A 10319-nucleotide genomic window follows, 5' to 3' on the forward strand; every position below is an offset into this window, starting at 1 on the left:
CAGTCAGTGACAATCTGATTAGAAATTGTCTGCAGTTTAGTAGGTACTGCACCCTCTCTGTCCAGTTCTGGGAGCCCAGAGGAGCTTTGTAGCCCTTGCCACGGGGATTGCGGCTGTTCATGATGTCAAACAACCTATCAAATATCTGAAGACAAACCCATAATAGTCAATTTTTAAATTTGTATATATATATATTTTATTAATATTAATATTGTATATTTATATATTTATGTATTTATGTATTTACATATTTATATATTTATATAATGTTTATATATTTATTTATTTATTTATTTATTCATATTTTCAATATTGTCACCTACGAAAGGGCCCCCATGTAACAATAGTTTGTGAACCACTGTAGTAAACAAGACATTACCTCTATAAATTCGGCTGTTGCCTCACAGTTCCGGAACTGTGGGTAGCCAAGGTCCCTCACTGTTCGCAGAGCCACTGCAACAGAGGAGCTCAGCGTTTGTGCTGCCAGGGCCACCTTCATTTTTTGACTCTCAAAATGTATATGTTTCTCTGTTATTTTGTTAGCCAGATGTAAACCAGATGATGACTGAAGGGTATTTAGGTGATTGATGTAGGTCCAGTTGATCTGCCCATTGCTGCTGTTAAGCGGACTGTATACTTTCAGCATGTTCCTGGCAATTTTGAGCATGTGGCATGCATCAAGTAATACAAACACCCTTTCCCCAGTCACTGGGTGACTGAAGTAACTTTTGATTGGTTGATAAGGGTCAGATTTGAGTTGGCATCCTAGCAAGTCACACATTTTCAGATTAGAGGCATGGCCATCCATGGTGAGACAAGTCACCTTTATGCCACAGCGATGCAGCTCTCTCATTGCGTGCTCTACCAATGGCTTTTGTGCATCGGGGGTAAGTACACTAGTGAGGTAGTAGGCAATTGGGGCCTTCCAGTGACTTCTCAGGCCAACTACCATCACAAAAAGAGCCTCAGTGGCAAGTTCACCTTCACAAGGCCCATTGCCCATATCCACAAAGCCACTCTTAGTGTTGGCAGAGTAATGATGGTACTGCTGTTGTTTCTTAATGGACATGGCATCCAACATTAAGCACACAGAGCCGTATTTTGCTGGGTCCTGCTCTTTCCTGCTTTTCAGCATTTCCAGCATTGGCATGTTAAGACCAGGGTTGGCATTAACAGATTGGAGCCATCTTAAAAAAAAAATAAATAGGAAAAGGAAAGAAAGATACAGTAATTTTCTGTGTATTGGCTACATTGTGTATAAGCAACTGGACTGTTTTATGTTAAGTTAAAAGAAACAAATTAATTGACACAATATTAGCTCTACCTTTGCAGTGTATGTGGATGTGGGAGGGAAAGATGTAAGTCTTTTCTCAGATAGTGATATGCTTTAGGGCCATGGAGGTAGAGGGTGAGGGCAAACTCTCTTTGTTTGTTTGTGTATGTGTGACCTGTTTTGGCCAAAAGGTCCACTGGGATATCTGAAAATCAGTTAGGACATGGTAGTTAACAGGTGCTTAAGGTGGATTTAAATTGAACCTAGATCATTCAGCCATTGCCTATTTTACCTGTATAGGCATCAAGTTTGTGCTTTAGATCCTCATTGATAAGACGTTTGTCCTCCAGTTCTTGTAGAAGCCCCTCTAGTGTACTCTTAGATCTTTTGTTTTGATCCTTGAGGTTTCTAACTTGTCTCTCCAGACACTGCACTCTGGAAAGAGCCTGATTGAGCCGGTCCTTTATGGCAGTAGGTGAGGATGGCAAGGCATACAAGTGGTCCTTGTAGGGGAAAAAATGGCTATAGTTGCAATAATGTTGTCATGCATGGATTTTCACTGTACATTTGCTTGGCACATGGGTGTACCAATACCTACGTTTACTGGTGAATGCTCCATTGTTGACATTTCTACGCCAGTGTGCATTTCTGGGATGACATGAAGGGAATCCACAGAGGTTTCAGCTGTGGTTGTTGTCACCAGCTATAGTGTTAAAAAAGTAAGAGCATTCTTATAGATTCTTAATAATTCTTATTATTAGTGTTACTATTATTGTTAGTAGTTTGTGTTCTCATTATTGATACTATATTGTTGACAGTACCAGTAGTATGAGTAGTAGTGGTATATGATCACAGTACTACGTTAACATGGGCAGGGATTAAACAACTATCAGATGGCCAGGCATATACAGCGGGGAAAATACACACTGGATGCTAGATGGTGACTGTGTGTGCAACCTTAAATTGTGGGGGTGAGACAGGACTGAATTGGGGTGATCACCATGGTTTGCTGTGAGCCATTCATTACAGCAGGCCGGGGTTGGGCCACCAGTGGTACTGGACTATAACACACACCTACTGGTACAGTTAGTCTCACTGGTTACCCACTGACTGGAGTGACCTCTCTGCTGTCTTTGTGTCTCAAAGTGCTAGTAGAGTTTTGCCTGACCTTATTTATTGAACTGTTTTGAAGTGATTGTTAATAAAAACCTATATTTTGGTACTACGTCGTTGTGTTGTGGTGTGTTTAGAGGGAATAGTAGCCATTAACCTGCCTCCGTTGCAATAGCAATACTAAAACAGATAGTCTTTCAATACTAAAACTCTAATCCTGATTGCCTAAGGTAATACCAATGTCTGGTGAAAATTTCATGCGAATAGCATCACTGAAAGTACACTTACTGAAAAACATGTTGGCGTGTTCAATAAATACTTTCCCCGCTGTATGAATTCATATTGTAGGCCATTTATCTTACCTAATTGAAAGTGTAATGTTTAACTAACTCATTTCAGTTCAAACTTTACCCTGTGATGGTGAGCTGGGAAAAAAAAAACTGATGGAACCGTTCCATCTCTGAGTCGGATAGTGTGTCCGGTTCTGTCAAAATCATCTTTTGAGAAATGATGACTGCACAGATATGAGTTCATATTGGCCTCAAAGCCTTCTATCCTCACAGCAACCTCCCATTGCCTCTTCACTTGCGGTTCTTTGGGAAACCTTGAATATGGGTTATGAAAACATCTGTGAGCAGTTCAAAAGGAAGTCTGAAATTGTGCAGTTAAACCCCTAGTGCTTCTCTACGTCAATCATATAGATAACTGAACTATGACTACTCATAATCAGAATCAGTTTTATTAGCCAGGTTTGCATTTAAACAAACAAGGAATTTCACTCCGGTTAATCTTTGCTCTCAAGTGCAACACTCAACAATAACATAAAAAAACCCCAGTAAGAATAGAATAAGGGCAGCAAGGCTATGTATAAGAATAAGAATAAATACAGTGTGTATGTTTAAAAATAAATAGATGCTATGGGTGGGATAGCAATTGTCCTGAGGGGGAGTGAGGCCTTGTGAGGCCTTGTTGTCTCTGTCAAGGTTGCCATGGTCATGGACACCCCAACAGGCACAAGCAGGACGCATGATGCAATATACATTTGAAAGAGGGTGGGAATAGTGCAGTATCAGTATAGACTGAGGTTTAAGATACAATATAAATATAATGCAAGGCAGTTCAGTGCAATGATAATGTATTAATAACAATAGCTTGGGCAGACAAACACACAGTACATAGGCCATACACTGCAGTTGTATGCACATTTCACATTTCTGCCATGAAACCCCGCCCCGCCCACACACACAATGTAATGCAATGTTCAGCATGATCGAGATAGATTACTTTATTTCATATACATACAAGTAAAAATAAATAAATGCATTTATACAACTGGATGTAAAGTCTCTTTACAAGTGTTTATAAACTGTAAACTGTGCATGGTCTCTCAGAATAAAACTCCTCTCACAGCACACGTGGGGCAGTTATTGTAAATAGTTATGGCAGTGCACAGGAATTATTTTCTAGTGGTCCTTGTTACAGTGAAGTTGAAGCAACCTCTGGCAGAGAACACTCTGTTGTCTGACCAGTAGCTCGTTGAGCAGTCTTGAGGCGTTATCCATATTGTTAAAAAGTTTTTGTAACATCTTCTCTCAACAACCAACTCTTGGGGCTCAAGTGTACTTCCAAGCAGAGCCAGCAAGTCTTCATCAAGGAGTCTTTTAATCAACTTGCCCTTCATCCAGTCCAGTTTGTTATCCAGATGTACACCCAGATATTTGTAGTTTGTAGCTAAGCATAAAAGTACATTCGAAATATCTCTATCACATAGTCCGACACAGTTAAATTTAAAGCAAAATGGTTGGTGTGATGCTGTCAACACAAGGCATTTAAAAAAAAAAAGTTCAAAGTGTAACATCCTGAGAAGGACATGAGCGAGTGTCCATCCAGTGTCCACAAGTGTCCAGACAAACAGTCCAGTGTACAATACACAATATACAAACATGCATGTATGAAGTCGATAGGTGTGTGTGCCTATGATTGTGTGAGTGTGAATGAGCATATCTGCACGCATACAGTATGTGGGATAATAAAGACGGACAACTGTCCTGGTTGAGAATCCTTATGTCCAGAGGAAGCAACCATAGTCCATTCTGTTAGTGTTGACCTTAAGGAAGTGAAACACTTTTCCAGACCTCAGTGGTGCAAACAGTCCTTGTTCCTGTCAAAAGTCATCTTCCTCAGGTCTGGCACAGCTTGATGAACATGGCCTGCAGGTCAGATAGGTCTGTGTGGGTGATACGCTCCGCTGAACAAACCAAACTCTGCAGTGCTCCTCTGTCCTGCATGCTGTTGATGTTGAGATGTTTCTTTAGGATGCTATCGACGAGGCCAGGGTAGATAGCGGGTAAGCCAACCCAGGCTACATTTCTTTACTCTTTTACAGAAAAGGCCACGTACCCCTTTATGTAATAGGTGAAGAAATGAAGAATAAAATGTTGAAATGTAACCTGCCTTCCTTAAACGATGGCCTCACTCGTACTCACATACCATCATGCCAGCTCGAACAACGTCGTGAAAGAAGCTTCCCTGGAAGAAAACAAACACACTGTTAGTATTTACCCTGGCTGAGTAAAGTCCTAGCAGCTCTGTGTTAACAACGCGCACAAAAGCCGCCCTATTACCCGGATCAACATTAAAATAAGCATAATTTTACAACTCATTATGACGGGTTTATTGTCCGAATGTGATCACTATTTTTAAAATATCAGAACGCATGATTAACGTTAACAAGGGCTAAGTTGCTAGTGACATCTAATGTTAGCATTTCAGTCACTCGTTTAGCAGTCAATAATTAATGTTACTACCTTATACCTTACATTTCAACTAAGCCTTACTCTGAAAAGCGTTCCTCCTCTTCACAAAGATAATTTCATCCTGTAGGCCTACATGTGTTTTTCTCAGACTTCAGAAGCTCCTCTGCTAAACGCTGCTCCATCGCTTGGTGGTGATTGAAAAGTTATGTTAACGTTAAGTAAATAAAAAAAATAACGGTTGATCCCGAATCTCCTCCTCCAACAACGTTTTGAGTGGCATGGTCCTTATGTGCTATATGCCTTAAAATCATTTGTATTATTATTATCATCATCATCATCATTATCATTATTATGATTATTATTATGATTATTAATAAAATATATATATTTTTTATTTTATCAGCACATTGGGGCTCACTTTTGATCCCTGCGAGATAACTTTTTGTCAAAACGATTTGTGATCTTTGGGACAAAAACGGACCTCCAACCGTATTATTTTTCAGAGAGGGTAGAATATCACTCTACCTGTGGAAAGTGATGCCCTTTGACCGGTTTTCTACTGTTCTTCGATTACTGCAACCGAGTGCTGTACACGTTTTAGTCATTTTGTTACTTTCTAGGAAAAGTTCTCCGTTCGTTGTAGCCAACTGATCTGGATGACGTATTCTACAGCTGCTGGCTCATTTCCCTTATATGGCTAATCCGGTGTTCGACCGTTACTATGCGACGTCGATTCATTTCCGATTCCGGTCGAATGCGCGCCCCGCGAATTTTTTTTTTACAGGATGGTAGTACATTTATAGACAAATACATAATAAATACATTGAGCAGATAGGCCTAATAAAAGTAAAATGAAATGCAACCATAAATAGTGTCAAACATTTTTATTATTAATTAATATTTAGGACATGCTTCAAAACACAGATAATCTTCAAACCAGACCATTTTTTTTCTTAGTTGGAAATAACAGTAGCCTGATCTTTTTGGGTAGGGATGCTGACAGTTAAAACACATTTAACTGTTTTTCCTGTTTGCTGGGCTGATTGAACTGCTGTACTGAATCAGAAGCCGCTGCACAGGGCATGACTCTCACAGCATCTGTAATCATACAAGCATAACAAAATGAGTTACGTTTTGGAAGCACATTAAGTACATAACTACCTACTTTAACTGAATGTCAGCAACATGAATATCAAGGTACTGCCACCAGCAGGCTGCTGTACTGGTGACACAATCCACCACCTGTAACAAGACAGCTACACTGGCTCCGCTTCGCGTCGTGCCTAACAACGCCCCTTAGCTGTTCGATTATACAGTATAACGCACGGCCTCTCGGGGCTTATTGCTTAAGTTTAGAGGTGCGCGCACACTAGCCTAGCCTGTGTGTGTGTGTGAGTGAGAACGGCACCTCTTCTCTCTCATTACCAGCGACGCTAATGTCGTAGTTTGATAGCTGATGAATTGTCCGGGTAGTCTGCCATACTCGTAAGCTTATTTGTTTGGTTACAATATTAATACTGATCCCCGTAGTGTATTACAACAATTTAATGTGATTTAGTATATAGAATTATATTTATAGGTATTTTCAAATGCAGATTGTTTTTTTAGATAGTAAATCAGATTTTGTTACTCTGTTCCAGCCTTGCATAGCATTCTTAGATTTCATAACTTTCAGGGCTTTTGAATAATAAAGGAAATAATTGTGAACCCCACTAAAAGTGGGCTTCACTTTTAATTAAAGGGTCACTGCACCCTAAAATAGGTTTTTTGAGCTGTTAATTGATTGAAAATACTCATAAGTGGTGAACTGTACTATTACCAGGGTTAATATTGACAAAAATCGTGTTTCTCGACAAAAGTAACATTTCGTCTGATTTTGTATTGGAGATATTGCTCTCTCGCGCATACTACCGTTTGAAAACATGCCATGGCATGTTGGTCCAAAATACTATTGGAATGATGACGTTGTCCTGCACTTCTAGTCCGACACTACGTCACCGGGTCGTTACAAATTAGGGAGAGGGGCTTAAATGATTAATCGACATGTGACACGTGCCAGTGGCATGTAAAATACATGTCACTGGATCATCGACATGTGCCACGTTCCAATGACATGTCACTGGCATCGGCATTTGACATGCCACTTCGGCATGCTCAGAGCGGTAGATTCAAGGAAACATTGGCGGACGTTTTCCAGGCTACTTCCATTGGCGTCTGCCTAACTTTATCAGCGGTAAGTAAACAAAAGCACGAAGATTTTTTTATTCTTCTTATATATATTTTATATATCAACTGTACCAGTATATACTGGTTGTGTTATTTGAGTTGTTTGTGTTGCTCGTTTAACTGTTATTTTGTATCTTAGTTGTGACCGAAATTTCAGAGCCATAACGTTACGTTAGCCTACAAAGCTAACCTTAGACGTGGAGGGAGGCTATCTTAAATGTTCCTATGTCAATAAGGAACGTCAGACAAATCACACTTAGTTAGAGCAACGTTAGATAATATATGGGGTTATCAAGGAGTTTGTATGAAATGTATAATCCTATTTACTGAACCTGATGGCGTTAGCTAATGTTAGCTAGTCAGCTCACGCACATTCGAAATGAGGGGGGAACCGTAACGTGATCTTAATCCATGCAATACATGGATACATCTTAATACATGTAATTCAGCATCAGATGTGCTCGTTATCAACGAGTTTGTGATTAAGTTATTGTTCTTCAGGTGAACAGTGGAACTAATTAATGGGATGACATTTGCTTTAGACCTGATGTAGCTTGTTAGCTTGCTAGATGGAAAGTTTCATGGCACAGCTGAACTTGTGATCTGAACATGACATGAACTTAATTCACAACGGAAATTTCTGTTATGAACTTCAGGCCAGGGAAGGTGTAGAAGCAAAAACTGTACTGTAGGTAGGCAACACTTGCGTGTCACTTGCCTATACTGTCCAGTCCTGTCCTGTGCCACTACCACTGTTCCAACTCGGGACAGTGAGACGAGAGCGTGGGATAGGGGCGCGTGTACAGTGCAGTACTACTTTTTGCTTCAACTGCTGTTGGATGTCAGGTTGCAGTCAATTTATTCTACATTGAATGTACACTGAGGTATGTATCACCACAGCAGGTCGATGTATTTGATGGAGTTATGTTGATTGCAATGATTATCTTGCAGATGCTTGATGCTGAAAGTGACGTGACAAGAGGACATTGCCTTTCATTAGGTAAGTGGTCCTTCTATGTTTCTTTCTTTTTCTTTTTTTTACCTTGTATGGATAACTGATGTGATGTGATGTGTGTCAGGTTAATGATGCTCTAAGGGCAGAATTTGGTCCATCCATAGAATAAGAACAATGTTTGCAATGATGTAGTCTAGTTAGCTGTAGTGAGTATGCTTTGATGTAGCTTGTTAGCTGTAGTTGGTATACTGTAATCTACCCCAAATGTTAATATTTTAAGTGGGTAGAGATGGTAATGCTTTTAAGTGGATATATCATCTCTCTCTGTAGCAGTGCCACTGCATTGGTTGACACCATAAGGGAATCGGTCGTCCTTGCCCGGAACAACTGCTCCACTTTACTGATGATATTGAAGGCCTGCGATGGACGGTAAAGGGTACCCCTCTTGAACTTCTTCAGTTGTAGCAGTACACTACATTTACTGTTAGCACAGTCATTGCTATTGTCTGTAACAGCATGCTGGCATTCCCCACAAAGTGAGTTACTGATTATTCTCAGTATTGTTCTCATTACAATAAGAAAAGTCTCTCCTTGTGTTGGTGAATGCAATGGCTAAAGTTCAATGATTTCTTATAGCCTGTCAGCAAATATCCTCAAAATAACTCAGAGATATTGTTGGGAATCACATTGTTAGTGTTGTTATTGTTATAGTTCATGTGTGGATAAGGTGTGGCACCCCCAACCAAACTTGAAGGGGTCGTCCGTGTATGGGTATGTAAAACTCTTGCTGGCCTTTTGCTTTGGTTTATGCTAATAACTTGATGTGGCATCTCTGAATGTGTTGTACCACACTGACTTTTACCTGCTCTCTCCATTTTCCACTGTGCCTGTACTTGCCTAGGACCAAGGATGCAGAGGACAAGAAGGGTGTGTAGTATGTAGTATGTAGTATGTGTAGTTTATGGTTTAGGTCCAAATGAAGGGACCCTCCAACATCTCCAACACCTCCTGTCACACCTCCTGTCACACCTGTTGACACACAGTTGTTGTTCAGACTTGGGAATCTGAAATGTTTTTCAGAATGTCTTTGCAAATCTAAATGGGTCTAAGCCCTCCTTTTTTGTAGTGAAAACCCAAAATGTATCATCCTTTATATCCTACTGTTAAGTGCTTTCTTGAAACAGTTGATTGAGTTACACGTGTGTTATCGAAACAGTGGGTGTCCTGAACAAACTGTTGAACAAACAAACTTTTAATATTTTGGCCGTTATTGATTGTTATTTCGTTATGTATTTTTGACATGTTTATGGCTAGTCTTAAAATTTTAGCCAACTAAAGCTGTGTAGTGGCCATTAGGCCTTCTTCAAAAGAAACTAATTAATAGATTGAATGCATTGATCTAACTTACTTTTAACGTATTAGCTGTTACTGGTTGCCATTGATATACTTATTTGCTAGATGTTTATGGCTTACTGTGTGTTCACACCGCGGGCGACTTGAGCTTCCAAAGATTCCGGAAGTCATTCATTTTCAATGGAAGCCAGCTTCTCTCAGCTGCCATCAGCGACCAATCCGTCGGCGTCGCGTTTTGGGCGTCTTGAGCGACCAGAGAAAGTTGAAAGTGGTTTAACTTTATGGTAATGAGCTATGACGCGGTTCAGCGACCAAACGACTTTCAACGAACATAGAATGCTACTACGTCAGAGCGGCCAGGAGCGGCCGAAGCTTCCCAGCTTCCCACGGCAACCCGGTCTCCTGGTGGAATTGTAACCCCTCTACAAAATATCGCGGCCGAGAATGTAAGCCTCTTGCATTATTTCAGCCAATCAGGGCCAGCGATGTGAAATATCGTATGTCGTCATGATTTGCCACCACAATTTGACTATAATACCAGGAGAGAGGTAGGTGTTTTGCTAGTAATTGTTTTACATATTTAAATTACATATGTATTTTTGTTGAAATATCATACGATCCACATAATGTTTTTGCAACTGAT

General features: G+C 40.2%; 2 long non-coding RNA genes across 3 annotated transcripts; one reads left to right on the forward strand and one right to left on the reverse strand.

Annotated features, from left to right (window-relative positions):
- Window positions 1-4826: 4826 nt before the first annotated feature.
- Window positions 4827-5792, reverse strand: LOC134098595 (uncharacterized). The gene is made up of 3 exons (XR_009941095.1): window positions 5668-5792; window positions 5224-5326; window positions 4827-4915 (listed from the first exon to the last, which is right to left on the reverse strand). It is a non-coding gene; the product is annotated as an uncharacterized LOC134098595 (long non-coding RNA).
- Window positions 5793-7184: 1392 nt separating this feature from the next.
- Window positions 7185-9330, forward strand: LOC134097764 (uncharacterized). Of its 2 annotated transcripts, XR_009940952.1 has the most exons (5): window positions 7185-7375; window positions 8320-8368; window positions 8654-8752; window positions 9035-9094; window positions 9225-9330. It is a non-coding gene; the product is annotated as an uncharacterized LOC134097764 (long non-coding RNA). The 2 variants fall into 2 exon arrangements; XR_009940947.1 differs by lacking the exons at window positions 9035-9094; window positions 9225-9330 and having other exon boundaries at window positions 8654-8848.
- The last annotated feature ends 989 nt before the right edge of the window (window positions 9331-10319 follow it).

This window comes from Sardina pilchardus, chromosome 1, assembly GCF_963854185.1.
Source record: "Sardina pilchardus chromosome 1, fSarPil1.1, whole genome shotgun sequence".
In the NCBI taxonomy this organism is placed as follows: Eukaryota; Metazoa; Chordata; class Actinopteri; order Clupeiformes; family Clupeidae; genus Sardina; species Sardina pilchardus.